At 43.7% G+C, this 18050-nt stretch overlaps 1 long non-coding RNA gene across 5 annotated transcripts in view; it reads right to left on the minus strand.

Moving 5' to 3' along the window:
* LOC140471958 (uncharacterized) overlaps positions 1-18050 on the minus strand; it is a 122986-nt gene that overhangs the window by 55383 nt on the left and 49553 nt on the right. For 3 of the 5 annotated variants that reach the window (XR_011957290.1, XR_011957291.1, XR_011957289.1), the window contains exons 1-3: positions 11703-11737; positions 10767-10982; positions 10549-10655 (exon numbers count right to left, since the gene is read on the minus strand). This is a non-coding gene — a long non-coding RNA (uncharacterized lncRNA). Of the gene's footprint in view, positions 1-4972; positions 5099-10548; positions 10656-10766; positions 10983-11702; positions 11738-18050 lie in introns of those variants that run through there. The other 2 variants (XR_011957287.1, XR_011957288.1) reach the window with 2 other exon arrangements.

Consider the following 18050-nt stretch of genomic DNA (forward strand, 5'->3'; position numbering starts at 1 on the left):
CCCCCTCCGTCACCACGCTGCCAAGGACATGCAAGTCCTCCATCCCCAAATCCGAGCCACCCGGCACCTGGAGGAAGAACACCTGATCTTCCATCTTGGGAAGTTTCAACCACACAGCATGAAGGTTTCCTCATCTCCCATCCCCCACCCCCCACCTTATCTCAGATTCAACCCTCCAACTCGGCACTGGCCTCTTGAACAGTCCCACCTGTCTATCTTCCTTTCCAATTATCCATTCCACCCTCTCACCACTACCCTCCATCTACAACCACCTATTGCCTCCCTAGCTCGCTTCCCCCAACCCCAAACACCCCTCCCTATTTATCTCTCAGCCGTATTCCCCCACCCACATTTCTGATGAAGTGCTGACATGCCCAATACATCAATTCTCCTGCTCCTTGGATGCTGCCTGACCTGCTGTGCTTTTCCAGCGCCACATTTTAACACTAACTGGAAGAACAACACCTCATCTCCCAATCGGGAACCCTGCAACCCTCTGGCTTCAACATCAAATTCAATAATTTTAGGTCCTGAACTCTCCCACGTCCTAGTGTCTTTGCCCCCTACCCCACATACCAGGCCTTGTTATTACGTAGCCTGCCATTACACACTACCTATGGTTAGCCACTAACAGTCCCCATAAACAGCTCTTCACCCTCCCCCCGTCCGATCGTTATTCACTCCTCTGTCCAACTGCTCCTATCTCTCTCTTTGGACTCTATCCCCACTTATCATTTACTCCTTAATCCCTACCTTCTGCGTAAAAACAGACTCTTTTTTTCTCAGTAACATCAGTTCCTGAGGAAGCATCACTGGATCGAAAATGCGAACTGATTTCTTTTCACAGATGCTGCCAGATCTGCTGAGCTTTTCCAGTACCTTCTGGTTGTTGTGTGTGATTTACAGCATCCGAAGTTCTTGTGGTTCTAATTTACCCGGAGTATCTAATTCAGGTCCAGCAGACTGAAACAGTGTTTATCAACCTTCTCAGTCCACACTAACTCCATCTCTCTCCCAGTATCTGCTGTCTCTCCCACTCCTTCACATTCAGTCCCCCCTCACAGTGACACTGCACCTGCAAAGCTGATGGTCAAGTGTTGGCCTGCTGGACCCACCCCTCATTCACTCCCATTGGCTGGAGGATCATGCCAACTCTCCTATTGGTTTGAAGCTGTGTCAATCAGCCAGGCCCCATTGTGACCCGAGTGGTGGGATCCTCCCAGGTGCATCAGAGGCTGAGGGGTGACCTCATAGAGGTTTATAAAACCATGAGGGGCAATGGGTAGGATAAATAGACAAGGTCATTTCCCTGGGGTCGGGGAGTCGAGAATGAGAGGGCATAGGTTTAAGATGAGAGGGGAAGAATTTAAAATGGATCTGAGGGACAATATTTTTCCCCACTGAGGTTGGTGCGTGTATGGAATCTTCTGTCAGGAAGTGGAGGATGTTGGTACAATTAAACGATTTGGCATCTGGATGGTAATATGAATAGGAAGGGTGTAGAGTGATATGTGCCAAGTGTTGGCAAATGGGTCTAGATTAGGTTGGGATATCTGGTCAGCATGGACCAGTTTAACCAAAGGGTTTATTTTCATGCTGTACATCTCTACGGCTCTGCCCTGCGATGAGCTTCATCATTCACAGTGAATGGGTCAGTATCACAGAGCACAGGGACTGAAGGCTATTCAGCCCATTGGGGCTGTACTCTCTTCCTCTGGAGATGGTGCCAGTCTATCACAACTCACCTCCCATTTGGACATAGCCCTCCAAATCCTTCCTTAAAAATGTTAAATTTCAAAATTGTTTTGACAATAGCTACTGAATCTGCATCCAGCTGTTGGTCAAACTGTTCCAGATGCTCAGAACTTACTGAGTAAAAAAATCTTGACATTTTTCTTTGCATTATTTGCCAGTCACCTGAAAATAGTTACTAAAAATTGTGACGTTAAAAATTTCTCACTCTGTCTCTCTGTAAATGAAATACCCTGGAAACAAATCAACTCCTGGTCAAAATCACTGCTTAACCTTCTCAGCTCTAAGGAGAATTGTCTGGCCTTCTGGTAACTCTCCATAAAAGAGAAACCTATCTTAATTTTAATTTATTAGCATCATAGAGATGTACAGCACAGAAACAGACCCTTCAGTTCAACTTGTCCATGCCGACCAGATATCCTAAATTAATCTCGTCCCATATGCCAGCCCTTGGCCCATAGCCTTGGAAACCTTTCCCAATCACATATCCATTGAGATGCCTTTTCAATGTTGTAACTGTACCAGCCTCCACACTTTCTCTGGCAGCTCATTCCATACACATACTACGTTCAGCTTGAAACTTTGCCCCTAATATCCCTTTTCAATCTTTTCCCTCATGCCTGTGCTTTCTAGTTTTGGACTCACCTAAACAGGAATAAGACCCTGGCTGTTTGCCCTTAATGATTTTATCAACCTCTATGGTCACCTCTCAGCATCCGATTCTCCAGTGAAAACAGCCTCAGTCTATTCAGCCTCTCCCTATAGCTCAATCCCTCAACCCTGGAAACATCTTTGCATCTTTTCTGAATCCTTTCAAGTTTCACAATATCATTCCAATAGCGGGGAGACCAGGACTGAAAGCAGAATTCCAGAAGTGGCTGAAGGAATGTCCTGTACAGCCGCAAAATGACGTCACAACTCCTGTACTCAATGCACAGACCAATAAAGGCACGTACACCAAACACTTTCTTCATTACCCTGCCTATCTATGATTCCACTTTCAAGGAATTATGAACCTGCACTCCAAGATCTCTTTGTTCAGCAACACTCCCCAGGACCTTCCCATTAAGTGTAGAAGTCCTGCCTTGATTTGCTTTTCCAAAATGCAGAACCTCACATATATCTAAATTAAACTGCATCTGCCACTCCTCAGCCCATTTGATCGGAGTCTCATTGTACTTTCAGGTAACTTTGCTATCCACTGCACCTCCAATTTTGGTGTCTATTGTAAACCTACTAACCATAGCTCCGATATTCACATAGAAATCATTTATATAAATGGCAAAAAGCAGTGGACCCAGCACCCAGCCTGACAGCATATTGCTCATCACAGGCTTCCAGTCCAAAAAGCATCCTGCACTATGACACTGACTGCTCAGCAAGGTTAGAGCTCATGGCATACAGGGAGATCTAACCATTTGGATACAGAACTGGCTCAAAGGCAGAAGACAGAGGGTGGTGATGGAGGGTCGCTTTTCAGACTGGAGGCCTGTGACGAGTGGAGTGTTACAAGGATCACTGCTGGATCCACTACCTTTCGTCATTTATATCAATGACTTAGAATGTGAACATAGGAGGTAAAGTTAGTGAGTTGACACCAAAACTGGAGGTGTAGTGGACAGTGAAAAAGATTACCTCAGAGTACAATGGGATCTCGGTCAGATGGGTGAATGGGCTGAGGAGTGGCATTTTGGGAAAACAAATTTTAGTAGGACTTATACACTTAATGGTAAGGTCCTGAGGAGTGTTACTGAACAAAGAGACCTTGGAGTGCAGGTAGATAGGATAGTGAAGGCGGCATTTGGAATGCTTGCCTTTATCGGACTAAGTATTGAGTACAGGAGTTATGAGATCATGTTGCAGCTGTACAGGACATTGGTTAGGCCACTTTTGGAATGTTGCGTACAAATCTGGTCACCCTCCTATTGGAAGGATGTTGTGAAACTTGAAAGGGTTCAGAAAAGATTTACAAGAATGTTGCCATGGTTGGAGGATTTGAGCTAGGCTGGGGGTTGAATAGAGGTTGAATTGACTGGGGCTGTTTTCCCTGCAGCGTCGGAGGCTGAGAGGTGATCTTATCGATGTATATGAAAACCTGAGGTGCATGGATAGGATAAATAGACAAAGTATTTTCCCTGGCGTCGGGGATTCCAGCACTAGAGGACATAGGTTTATGGTATGAGGGGAAAGACTTTAAAGAGACTTGAGAGGCAACGTTTTCACACAGAGGGTGGGACGTGTATGGAATGAGCTGCCAGAGGAAGTGGTGGAGGCCATTACGATTGCAACATTTAAAAGGCATCTTCATGTGTATATGAATAGGAAGGATATGGGCCGGGTGCTGACAGGTGGGACTAGATTACATTGGGATATCTGATCAGCATGTACTGGTTGGACCGACAGGTCTCTGTTTCTGTGCTGTCCATCTCTGACTCGTTGACCTTCCAGCCAATTCCGTATTCAAACAGCTAGTTCCGCCAGAATTCTATGGTACTGAACCTGCTAACCAGTGTGTTATGTGAAACCTTGTGTCTTTCTCAAGTCCAAGTTACTGATTTCAAAAGAAAAGCCATGCTGACTCTCCCGAATCATTTCTTGTTTTTCCAATGACACGTAAATCCTGTCCCTAAGAATCCCCTCCAACAACTTCTCTGCCACTGACTTCAGGCTCACCGGTCTATAGTTCCCTGGCTTTTCCTTACCACCTTTCTCAAATAATGGCGCCAGTCTTCCAGCACCTCACCTGTGGCGATCGATGATACAAATATCGCAGCGAGGGGCCCGGCAAAAGCTTCCCTAATTACCCACAAAGTTCTGGGATACACCTGATCAGATTCAGGGATTTATCCACCTTTATGCATTTTAAGACATCCAGTACCACCTCCTCTGTAATATGTACACTTGCCAAGTTATCACTATTTATTTCTCCAACTTCTCTAACTTTCATATCCCCTTTCATTAAAATCTGACATCAAATACTTAAAATCTCTCCCACCTCCTGCTGTTCCATAGACAGTCTTGTTGATCTTTGAGGGTGGCTATTCTCTGCCTAGTTATTCTTTTCTCTTTAGTGTATTTGTAGAATCTCTTTGGATTCTCCTTAAACCTATTTCCCAAAGCTATCTCATGTCCCCTTTTTTGCCTTCTGGTTTTCTGCGAGTATACTCCTACTTGTCTTATCATCCTCTATGGATTCACACAAACACAGAGGGGTCTGTACCTGCCATATCCTTCCTTCATTTTCTTGACCAGAGCCTCAATTTCTCAGGTCATGCAGCATTCTCGATGCCTCCCAGCCTTGGCCTTAACAGGAACATACTATCTGTGTACTCTCATTGTCGCAGGCCTATGGAGGCAATGGCAGATGAGGACAGAGAAACAATCATTATCAGTGAAGAGGTCGGGTTGGGAAAGCTAACAACTCATCCTTATCTCTATAATTCATCTCTAGCCTCAGAACTATCACTATCTCTGTATCAAAGACATCTCAAAATCTCTGCAACATCCTCCAACCTCTAATCTCCTCCAGTCTCAACACACTTTGTATCTTTAATCTTGTCCACCCTCTCAAATCTCTGTGATGTGCCTTTCTTTCATTCCAGCCTTCAGGATAACCCATTTTTATTTCAGATTCCTGCACCCAGAGCTCCACAATGTCCCACTTAACCTCTGTCACATTTCCTCCAAAAAACATTAATCAATCACGTATCATCTATTCTAATATCACCTTCTCTGACCCGGTTTCTATTTGTGGCTTGTCATATTCCTATATTACGCATCTGTGGTCTACATGACAGAAAACGGTTTTGTGGTCCATTGGGTTTATGCTGTAAAGAAATCTCCCAGCTAACTATTTTAATCCCATTTTCCAGCACAGAGGCCATAGACCTGTTAGTCTTGGCCTTGCACGTGTGATCCTAAATAGATTTTAAATGCCTTCGGGATTTCTGTCTCTCACTCTCTTCCAGACAGTGAGGTTTAGTGCAACTGTTGTTTTATGCTATCACCCACAGGGTTCAGAGATGCTGGGTCTGTGCGCACCAAAGATCGCCCACACATTGGGAAGGATGGCAGGGTCCCTGACAGGGGGCACAGGAGATTTACCAGGATGGTTCAAGGAATGGGGGATTTTAGTTGCAGAATTTGTGGGGCTTTTTTAACATTAATTGTTCACGTGACATGTGTGTTGCTAATACACATCAAGAATAACCATCCGCAATTAATGGACTCTCCTTTTCAACCTCTCCCCTTGCATGTGCTGTGGTAATATTCAGGTTAACCACTACTAGACATCTCTCTCTAATGAGTGAGCAGTCCTATGGTCAGGTAGGACAATGCTGACTTGATCTTTTACAGTGATGCCACTGTGCCTCGAGGGTGGGGAAAGGGAATGCTGAAGGTGGTGGACGGGAAACCACTCAGGTACAGTGCTTTACCCTGGAGGATGTTCACTTTCTTTAATATTGTTGGGGGGGTGGGGGGGTGCACTGATGCAGGCAAGTGGAGAATGTTCCAACACAATCCTGATGTGTACCTTATAGAGAGAAAACAGACATTGGGGAATCAGGGGTTTGGGGAAACTGATGAGTTCTCCTTGTAGCAAAGGAAATTTGGAGAGCTGTGACAAAGCGGTTTACAAAAGTTACACGTTGTAATAATAAACCTTAGACCCATCAGCTCATTATACAAGGGTTACAGGACACATGTTGAAGATTTGGGAAGATCTATTGAGAGGATGGTTTGATTCAAAGGAGATCTTTTATTCAGCAAATGGTATTGATCTGGAACACAATACTCTCACACAATATGAATATCCAGGTCCTGATGTATTGAGTAATTCTGTCAGAGTTTGGCGTTATAATGACTGAGATTTCCATCTGAATATCTGCCTGTAATACAAGTTTATAAAATCCGTCACTGTCAGTTCAAGTTTGAAACACATACAATCCCCTCCTCCTGGCAGAGGAGGACTGTACACATTACCCCTGGCGGAGGTTAGCAGGAACTTCAAGGGCAAATCTATGTGGGTATTGATGAGTTTCCACCTTGGGACTTCATGTGACTGAACATGAGACAGAATGTCCCAAGATTCAGTGAGATGTGGAGAGCAGGATTTGCTTCCTTTTCTTTCCTTCCATTCTGCCGCTGTGCCTCCTCAATAAGACATGGGGTGTGAAAGGCTCATGCACCTTGATGGGCAAGTTTCTCCATTCTGACCAATGGGCAGCAAGCTCCTCTCAGTCATGAAACAGAGTATCCCTGAAAGATAGCAACTGAGCATGCTTCCCACTGCCCAGTGCTCACAGTACATGTTTCGAATAATGAGGGGGGAAATCTCCTAGAAAAGGCATAACAGGAAAGTTCCAAAAGGATTATAAACAGTTTAGAGATAAATATGCACAGGAAACCTGGGCAACTAGTTGGCAAATAGAGTATAACTTGGGATAAACTGTAGAAAGCTGCACCACAAAGGGACTGGGGGAAAATGAGCAGGAAACACAGAAAGCGAGCACACAGTTACAACATGGAATCAGGAAAGGGAATGGAATGCTGTCCCTTATTTCAAAGAGTTTGCAATTTCAGAGTTTGGTGCATATACCTTAGGGCAACTAAACAAATGGCAAGTGAGACCACATCTGGAGTAACGTGAACAGATTTGGTCACTTTAGTTCATGAAATAGAGCAGTTTATTGGAGGCATTTCAGAGAAGATCCATTGGGATGATCCCTGTTTTGAAGGGATTATCCTGTAAGCAAAGGCTGAATAAGTTGGGAATCTACTCACTGGACTTTGGAAGAATGAGAGATGATCTCTGAAACATACAGAATGCTGTCGAGGTTTGACAGGATAAATATGGAGAGGATGTGTCTTGAACCAGATTCTGGGTCAGTCGCGGAATCAAGGGTTCTGTTTCAGATTTGTTAAGTTAAAGGCAACACTGACACAGGTTAGGGTTTCAGTCGCAATGAAGCTGGGGTGAGAAGGAGACAAGCAGCATTTTAGAGATTGGAATTCCTGGTGTTTGTGATTGTGTAGATGTCTGATCAGAAGGACACCTTGGGGTCAGATATGAAAGCAATATTATGAAGAGTGTAGACACTTCCCAGTGAGAGGGAGGGGCACAGCAGTAAGGGAAATGAATTTGGAATAGCAACTGAAGGCAATGGGTTTAACAATTGCGGTGTTTCATTGGAGTGAATTGCAGCTAATCGAAGCGTGGTAAGCAGATTGATAACTGAGTAATAGTGGAGAAATGGAGACGGAAGATGGGAAGGGAGAGCTGGACATTGTCAGTGTACATGTGAAACCTAACACAGTGCTTTTGGGCGATGTTACCTCGTGGCAGTATGTAGGTGAGAAACAGGACGGACTAAGGATAGATCCTGGAGGGACACCAAATACAATGAATTCAGAAAGGGAGAGTGGAGATCGAGCAGGATTTTCCAATGAGGGTGAGGTCAAATATTAGGTTTTAGCAGAATGGGAGAGAAGGACATAACCAGAAAAGACAGACAGACAGAACAAGGAACAATATCTGTGAATTGCAAGGCGGGGGGTGGGGGGGAGGTGCGGGCGGAAATGACGGTGACAAGCAGGAGGATGAGACAGAGATTTGGAATGTCCATGATTTAGCTACACTAGGGTAAATGGCCAAGATGACCTCAAATAAGGCTTGACAAGGGACTCTAGGAAATGCAAGTTTAGGACTTACATGAGGAGCATCCTTGTGAGGCAGAATGGCTTGGTGGGCTCGTGGAGAGGGAGGAAAGAAGCAGAGGCAGCTGATCGGATTGTCTCAATGTTATTGACAGAGAAACTCCATGTGCTCCTCACTCTTGTTGTTGGAGGGGAGGATGGAGGAGACAGGATAATGGACATTGTTTTTATTTCCAAAACAATAAACAAAACCTGTGATAGTGATTCTAAAAATAAGTGAACAAACCTGTCGTATTTATCAAGAATATTAAAATATACAACTGAAGTTCAGGTTTGAATCCCAAATTGGTAGAGGGTGGCTCTGAAGTCAAGAAAAAATTAACTGGAATGAAGAATCTACTGTTTGCCATGGAACCACTGGGGATGTTTTTCTGCTATTGACAATGTCCTTGAGGGAAAGAAACCCGACAGTGGACCATCAAGTCACTCATTGTATTAATCACTGCACAGTTTCAACAAAGGAATGAAACTAGATGGACCACATTACATCGACCAATGCACAAGCAAATACAACCACAAAATCAGCCCTCTTGACACTGCAACTTCCGCCTCACTGTGGGCCAACAACAGCAGCAGAACTGTACTCCAGCCCAATCTGAAATCTCATGGCCTGATATCCACCACTCAACCATTAACATCAAGCCAGGGGAATCAACCCTGGTTCAATGGTGAATGCAGGAGGGCATGCCAGGAGCAGTACCAGGCATACCTAAAAATGAGGTGCCAACCTGGTGCAGCTACCAAACCTGCATGCCAAACACCACAAGCAACACCAAATAGAACTAAGTGATCCCATAACCAACAGATTAGATCTGATTTCTGCAGTTCTGCCACACCTAGTCAAGAATAGTGATGGACAATTAAACAACTCACTGGAGGAAGCATCACAGATATCCCCACCCTTAACGATGGAAGGGTCTCACACATTCATGCAACAGATAAGAGGACAGCATTAGCAGCGATTCTCAGCCAGCAGTGCCAAGTGGATGAGCCTTCTCCATTGGTCCCTCACATCACAGATATGAATCAACTTGGTTGAAAACTCATTTCAAATCAGATCAAGAAATGGATAAGCAGTGTAAAGGTATGGGCCCTGCCAATATTCTGGCAATAATACTGTTGGCTGTGCTCCAGAACTTGCTGCCCACCAAGACAAGTACTGCTCCAGCACTGGCACCTACCGACTTTGTGGAACATTTCTCAGGGATGTTCCAACACAAAAAAGCAGGGTAGATCCAACTCAGACAATTGCCCTCCGTCAGTCCACATTCGCTCAGCAGTGACGTGATGGAAGGTGTCATCAACAGTGCTGTCAAGCAACTGCTCAGCGATGCCCATTTTGGGTTCTGCCAGGGCCACTCAGTTCCTGAGCTTGTTACACACTTGATTCACAAACTGACAAACAGCTGAATGAGGTGAGGATGACAGGCCAGACCCCCTCCAAGACCACTATTTCGACTTCAGTCATATCACCTGACGTCACCACAGTCTCAGCTCATTTACTGAATCTCTCATTCATTCCTTTTGTTAACTCTAGATTTCATTATCTAAACCCACTCCTGGCCAGCATCCCACATTCACCCTCCCAATAATCTCTGGAATATTGAAAACTCTACTGCCGAAGTGCTCACATGTACCAAAACTTGCTGATCAATCAAAAGACTCTCATTTGTAAGCGACAACAATTTACTTTCGCACCTTTGAATTAATTCCTGGCTGTAATCATTCCTATCTCCCTGCACCACACACCCTTTCATATCTCAATAACTCATTTTAGTTCAGACTCTCAATGATGTGTTTATTTTTGAGTTCACCTGTGTGACTGTTTCTATAGACTCCAAGGGAACATGGTCTGGAATCCCCACTCTAACCCTCTAAGATCTACTTTCTTCCTTTAAGGCATTCTTGAAAAACTGCTTATTTGGCAATGGTTTTGATCACTGGACACAATATTCTCCATCTGTAGCCTTATGTCAAAAGTTCTCAATCATATTTTTGTGAAATTAAAACCATGATGATTTGTACAGATATCTTCTACTCTTCAATATCGCTGAGTGAATAATCTGTAATGTCTCTTACCCAACCACGTTGTGGGAGCACCTTCACCACACAAACTGCAGCAGTACAAGGAAGTCAAACATTACCCTCTCCACAGGCAACAAGGCTTTGGCATTGATCACTGGTTTCTGTGGAAGGAGAAATACACAGTTGATGTTTCAGGGAGTGCAATATGAATTACAGGGAATGAAAATGGTGCAGAATTTGACTGTCAGAAAATTGAAGGAAAATGCACTCACTTATTGGAAAAAAGAATTCTTGACCGTCAAAGATATTGTGGAAAAGATAAACTGATAATGGAACATCATACGGTCAGGAGCCGGGCAGCAGTGGACAATTCATTTGCATTCCTGAAGAAGGGCTTATGCCGAATCGTTGATACTCCTGCTCCTCGAATGCTGCCTGCGCTGCTGTGTTTTTCCAGCTCTACATTCTTCAATTCATTTACAAAGCAGCTGTGAAAGTAATAGTAAAATACTATACAGATCAAAAATTTACCCACGAGAGACTGAGGAAGCTAGATAATGAACAAGTGGACATCAGAGAACCCAGAGGTGAACCAGAGCAGAGTTCACTTTTATGATCCCACAGTCAAAGATGTCTAACACAGAAACAGACTTCTTCGGTCCAACCTATGCCAACCAGATAGCCTAACCTAATTTCCACAAATTTAATCCTTTTTGGCACTCCTCAGCCCATTGGTCCATCTGATCAATATCCCACTGTACTCTGAGATAACCGTCTTCATTGTCCACAATACCTCCAATTTTGGTGTCACCTGCAAACTTCCTAACTATACGGCCTCTATTCACATCCAAATCATTTAAGTGAATGACGAAACAAATCCGGAAAAAAATGCACTTCTCTGGGTTTGAATATGCTGTGTAAATCCTGCCCTATGACTCTTTTTCCCAGGGAAGGCTGTACATACATCCCTCTGAACTTTGCCCCCTACAAAGCTGGCGGCCGCGCACGTGTCCAGTGACTCATTGCCCCGAATAAAGATGGCGGCGCTCACTCGGGCCGATTACTCAACGAGGCATATTCCCATTTGCTGCAAAAACGGGACTGTAAGTTTCAAATTTGTATTTTCCGATGTGCAGCAAATGATAGTAAAACCTCTCAGACCATACCAACACCATTTCCCTCCCACTTCCTGCTGTTTCTTTCCTTACCGACAGCTCTCCGCACATATGTCCCTAAAATCCACGCCCACCGCGAGGGTGATCACGTGGTATAGTCTAGTGCCGCTCTTATTCACTGATTGGTCGGAGGACCAACTGCCCCGCCAGGTCCTCCAGCTCCGCCCCTGCCTTTCCATTGGTCCGCCGCTGACATCAATCACTTCTTCGGTCCAACCTGTCTATGACGACCAGATATACTAACCTCATCTAACTAAATTAAATCCTATCTGCCTGTCCTCAGCCCACTGGCCCATCTGATCAATATCCCATTGTATTCTGAGATAACCTTCTTCATTCTGCACAATACCAACTGTTGGCTGGAGCTTGCACACTGCTTCGTGGCTTTTGTTGCTGTTTCTCAATTACAAGAGTGAGGGACAAAGTTAAAAATCACACAACCACCTGATGAAGGACCGGCAAAGTAGTGCTTCCAAATAAACCTGTTGAACTATAACCTGGTGTTCTGTGAATTTTAATTTTGTCCATCCTAATCCAACAACTCCAAGTCACGAGTGATGGAGGAATGCATAATGCAAGAACAAAAGATCTAGGAAAAGTAGAAGGCTGTCCTGCCCTTCGAGCCTGCCCTACCATTCAATAAGATCATGGCTGATCATTTTGTGGACGCAGAACCATTTACCCACGTTCTTACCGTATTCCTTAATTAATTATTTCTCTTTTTAAAAAACTAACTTAGCTCTAAAAACATTTTCTGAACTAGCATCAACTACTTCCCTGGGCAATGCACTCCATAGAGGTCAAGAAGTTCCTTCTCAATTCAGTCCTAAATTTGCTGCCTCTAATCTTGTGGTGATGCCCTCTTGTCCTAGCTTCACCGGCCAGTGGAAACATTCTCTCTATTTCTATTTTATCCATTCCATTCATTATTTTATATCTTTCCATTCTTCTGAATTCCAATGAATATAATCCCAATCTACTCAGTCTCTGTTAAACCAAACACCTCACCTCCGGAGTCAACATAGTTAACCTCCTCTGCACCCCCTCTAGTGCCAGTACATCCTTGAGCAAGAAAGGAGATAAAAACTACATGGAGTACTCCAGGTGTGGGCTCACCAGCACCCACTATAGCCCACCTCTGCTTTTAAACACAATCCCTTCAGCAATGAAGGACAATATTCCATTTGTCTTCTGAATTGATTGTTGTACCTGGTGACCAACCCTCATACAGAAGGATGTTCAGGTGCCTTTGCATAGCAAATAATGCATTTTTAAAAAATTCAAATAGTAAACTTTTTACTAATATTACTCCAACCAAAGAGTATGACTTTACATTTATGAACATAATATTCCACTTGCCAAACCATTGCCCACTCACTCAATGTATCTCTGTTCCTCTGCAAAGTTTCACAGTCCTCCGCACACTTTGTTCTGTTATTCATCTCAGTGTCATATGCAAACTTTGACACCCTACATGTGGTCCCCAACTCCAAATCATCTGTATCAATTCTAAATAATTGCAGTCCCAACACTGATCCCTGAGGCACACTACTAGCTACTGATTGCCAGCCAGAATAAGGTTTATTTATCCCCACTCTTTGCTTCCTGTTAATCAACCAATCTTCTTTCCATGCTAATACTCTATCCCATGCACCCTTATATAATGCAACAGCCTCTTGCGTGGCACCTTGTTGAAGGCCATTTGGAAATCCAGGCACGCCGCATCCACTGGGTCCCCATTGTCCACCTTGCTCGAAATGTCTTCACAGAATTCCAAATGATTTGTCAAGCATGACCTGCCCTTCATGAATCCATGCTCTGTCTGCCCAATGGGACAATTTCTATCGAGATTCCCTGCTTTTTCTTCCTTGATAATAGACCAAAGCATCTTTCTAACTACAGAGAATAAACGAACTAGTGTAGAATTCCCTATCTTTTGTCCACCACCTTTTCTTACAGTCCTTCCTTTTCACTGGAATATGTTTTTGCTGAGCACTTCCTAAAATGTCTTTGAAAATTTTTCACTGCTCATCAACTGTCCCACCATAAAATCTTTGTTTCCAGTCTACATTATCCAGGTTCTCCCTCATTCTATTTTAGTTCCCCGTGTTCAAGCACAGGACCAAGGTATTAGATTTTATCTTTACACACTCAATATGTGTTCTAACTTCAATCATACAGTGATCACTTCTTCCAAGAGGATCCCTAACACTGAGGTCATTAATTATTCCTGTCTCATTGCACAGGGGCCAGATTTTGGATAGCTTGCTCCTTGTCATTTCCATTTCATACTGTTCAAAAAAACTATCATGGATACACTTAATGAACTCCTCATGGCTACCCTGACTGAGCTGGTTCGACCAATCTACTTGTAGATTCAAATCACCCATGGTAATAGACATGCCATTTTTACAGGCTTTAGTTACTTCTTTGATAATTGCCCATCCCAATGTGACATTATTATTTGGCCTACACACTGCGCCTATCAGTGACTTTCTTGTTAACATTTTGAAAGCATCATTCCTGTTTCTCCTAATGTATGGCAATAAAAACAACTACTTGCATTGTATGGAATCTTTCACAATGGCAAATCTCCTAAGGTGCTTCATGGATGATCAAAACATTGATTAAAGAGAATGATTTTAAAATGCATCTTAAAAGAGGATAGAGAAGGTTAGGGAGGGTTTTCCACAGACTTCTGCCCTTGACAGTTCCAATTGCGGAGTGATGCAGGTGGGGTGGGTTGGAAAGGCAACGTGCAAAGGGGAAATCGAGGAGTGCAGGCAGTGTTTAAAGTCTTAAGGACAGAGGAGGTTCTGGACTGAGTCTGTCTGTCATAGACAGTATGGCTGCCTCATGGAATTTGAAGCACCGCAATGGGCCCATGCATGTTATGTTAGTCAAGGATAGTATAACGGTGGCTGAGAGAACATTTGATGAGGACTTCTCTACTGAAGTAGTGTGGGCTGAGTTAGAAACAGGAGAGGGGAGGTCACACTGCTTGGACTTTTTAATAGGCTGCTGCAGAGTTCCAGGGAGGGGGAAGAGAGTATTAGCAAAAATACTCTGGGTAGGAGCGAAAGTAACATGGTGGTCATTATGGGGAACTTTAACTTCCCAAACATTGACTGAAAATGCTATTACTCTAGTATGTTGGATGGATCAGTTTTTGTCCAAGGTGTACGGGAGGGTTTCCTGACACAGTATGTCGAAGGGCCGACGAGAGGGGATGCCACATTGGATCTGGTGTTTGGTCATGAACCGGACTAGGTGTTTGGTTCAGTTGTAGGTGAGCACTTTGGAGAGATTAGTACAATTCAGTTATGTTTAGTTTAGCGATGAAAAGTGATAGGTACGTGCCACAGGTGAAGAATTATCAATGGGGCAGTGGCAATAATAATGCAATTCAGCAAGATTTAGGATGCATAGAATGGGGTAGCAAAATGCAGTGGATGTAGACAATAGAAATGTGGAGCTGGTTTAAGGAACAAATATTGCGTGTCCTTGATTGGTATGTCCCTGTCAGGCAGGGAGGAAGTGATAAGGTAAGGGAACTGTGGTTTACCACAGAAATTGCATCTCTTGTTCAGAAGAAGTAGGAGGCTTATGTGTTGATGAGGCCATGCAGACTTACAGATCACCTCGGAAGGATTTAAAGAGAGTTAAGAAGAGCAAAGAGAGGACATGAGCAGTCTTTAGCAAATAGAATAAAGGAGAACCCTAAAGCTTTCTTTAGGTATGTGAGGAATAAAGGATAGGGTAGGAATAGGGCCAATCAAAGACAGGAGTGGGAAGTTGAGTGTGGACACTATTGAAATTGGAGAGGTGCTAAACGAATATTTCTCATTGGTTTTCACTCAGGAAAATGAGAATATCGCAGACAATAATGAGGTAGAAGATGTTAGACGAGAAAGGATCGAGGTTAGTTACGAACAGGTGTTATCAATTCTAAAAGGATTGAAAGTAGACAAGTTCCCTGGGCTGGATGGGATTTATCTGTGGATTTTCTGGGAAGCTAGGGAGAAGATAGCAAATACTTAGGCTTTGATATTGAGTCGTCATTGCCTACATGTTCAGTACCAGAGGACTGGATGATTGCAAATGTTATGCCCTTGATCAAGAAGGCCAGTAGAGATGACCCAGTTAATTATATTCCAGTGAGCCTTACTTCTGTTGCCGGAAAGGTTTTGGAAAGGATTATAAGAGACAATATTTGTAATCATCTGGCAAACAACAATATGATTTCAGATTGTCAATATGGTTTCGTCAAGGGCAGGTCTTGTCTCACAAACTTCATTGAGTATTTTTGAGATGGTGACCAAGCATATAGATGAGGATAGGGCAGTTGACGTGGTATACATGGACTTCAGTAAAGTCTTTGATAAGGTTCCAAATGGTAGGCTCTTAGATAAAATGCAGCGACATGGAATTGAGTGTGATTTAGCAGTTTGGATTAGAAACTGGCTTTCTGAAAGAAGGCAGTGAGTGGTGGATGATGGAAAATAATCAGCCTCCAGTGCGGTTATTAGTGGTGTGCAACAAGGATCTGTTTTGGGACCACTGCTGTTTGTAATTTTTTATAAAAGTCTTAAATGCAGGCATAGGTGGATGGATTGGTAAATTTGCAGACGACACGAAAGTCAGTGGAGTAGTGGACAGTGTGGAAGAATATTACAGGTTGCAAGGGGACTTGGATAAAGTGCAGAATTGGGCTGAAGGGTGGCAAATGTAGTTCAATGCAGCTAAATGTGAGGTGATACACTTTGTGAAGAATAACAGGAAGGCAGAGTACTGGGTCAATGGAAACATTCTTGGTAATGTAGATGTGCAGAGGGATGTTGGAGTCCACGTACATAAATGCCTGAACGTTGCCACCCAGGTGTACAGTACTGTTAAGGTGGCATACAGTGTGTTAGGTTTTATTCATAGATGGATTGAGTTCTGGAACCACAATATCATGCTGCAACTTTCCAAAACACTGGTGCGGCCATATTTGGAATATTGTGTGCAGTTTTGGTGCCATATTTCGGGAAGGATGTGGAAGCATTGGAAGAGGTGCAGAGGAGATTTACCAGGATGTTGTGTGGTCTGGAGGGAAGGTCTTATGAGGAAAGGTTGAGCAATTTGAACGTGTTCTCATTGGCAAGAAGGCGGCTAACAGAGGATTTGATAGAGACATAAAAGATGATCAGAGGCTTAAATAGGGTAGACAGTGAAAGTCTTTTTCCTAGGATGATGACATCAGTGTGTATGAGGGGGCATAACTACAAATTGAGGGGTGATAGATTTAAGACAGATGTCAGAGGCAGGTTCTTTTCTCAGAGACTGGTTAGCGCGTGGAATCCACTACCTACTAATGTAGTTAACTCAGCCAATTTAGTGAGATTTAAACAGTCCTTTAGATAAGCACATGGGTGATTTCAGGATAGTGTAGGGGGACGAGCTGAGAATAGTTCACAGGTCGGCGCAACATCAAGGACTGAAGGGCCTGTTCTGCGCTGTGTTTTTCTCTGGCTATTGTGCTACAAGAGATTTTTACTGTCTTAAACAGAGTGATGGATCTTGTATTGTGAGCTTACAAAGTGTCACTGATCTCAACCAAACATGTACAAGGTAGCGAATGCTGCCTGACCTGCTGTGCTTTTCCAGCAACACATTTTTCAGCTCTGATCTCCAGCATCTGCAGTCCTTACTTTCTCCATGTACGAGGTAGAGTCAGGGCAATAATAAGAGGCTGCAACAGGAGGGAGACAGGTATCTCCATCCAAAACCCGACTCCTTCTCAACTGTTTTCACCACAAAAACCGAGCGCCTTCCAGAAAAGCATCTGTATAATCACCACAACATTTTGCCCCCACAATCGTGGTATCTGGCTGTGCACGAAGAGCAGTGCAACAGTTTGTACTGGGACCCTGAAACGCTTGGTAAAGAGTCAAATCATCTGAGCATTGAAAGCCCCATCACATTGCATGCATTTTCTCTTGTTTTCACTCTCTTCCTGACTTCCCTTAGTTTTCCTAATGAACCTGCTAAAGTTGTTATTACACACATCTGCACAAGCTGTGAATTGAACCCAGGCCTCTCGTTCAAGATTCGGGATATTTTCACCGCGTCACAAAACATCGACTTGAACTTCCTTTGTCCCTTGCCTGCTAAGTCACACCTGAATCAACTCTGCAATTGGGAGGAAGGGGCGGAACAGGAGGACCGAGTAGCGGCCGGTCCTTTAACCAGAGTGAATGAGGAGAGGGGCCAAAGCATTCTCGGGAGTGAACGCTTCAGGATTGGTCAGAGAGCAAACTATTTTGCAGGATTGATCATTCTCACGACATAGTGGAGCATTAAACGTCTCTCATAAATCAATGTGAGATTTTTAAAAAT

The sequence above is a fragment of the Chiloscyllium punctatum genome, unplaced genomic scaffold (assembly GCF_047496795.1).
Source record: "Chiloscyllium punctatum isolate Juve2018m unplaced genomic scaffold, sChiPun1.3 scaffold_211, whole genome shotgun sequence".
Classification (NCBI taxonomy): Eukaryota; Metazoa; Chordata; class Chondrichthyes; order Orectolobiformes; family Hemiscylliidae; genus Chiloscyllium; species Chiloscyllium punctatum.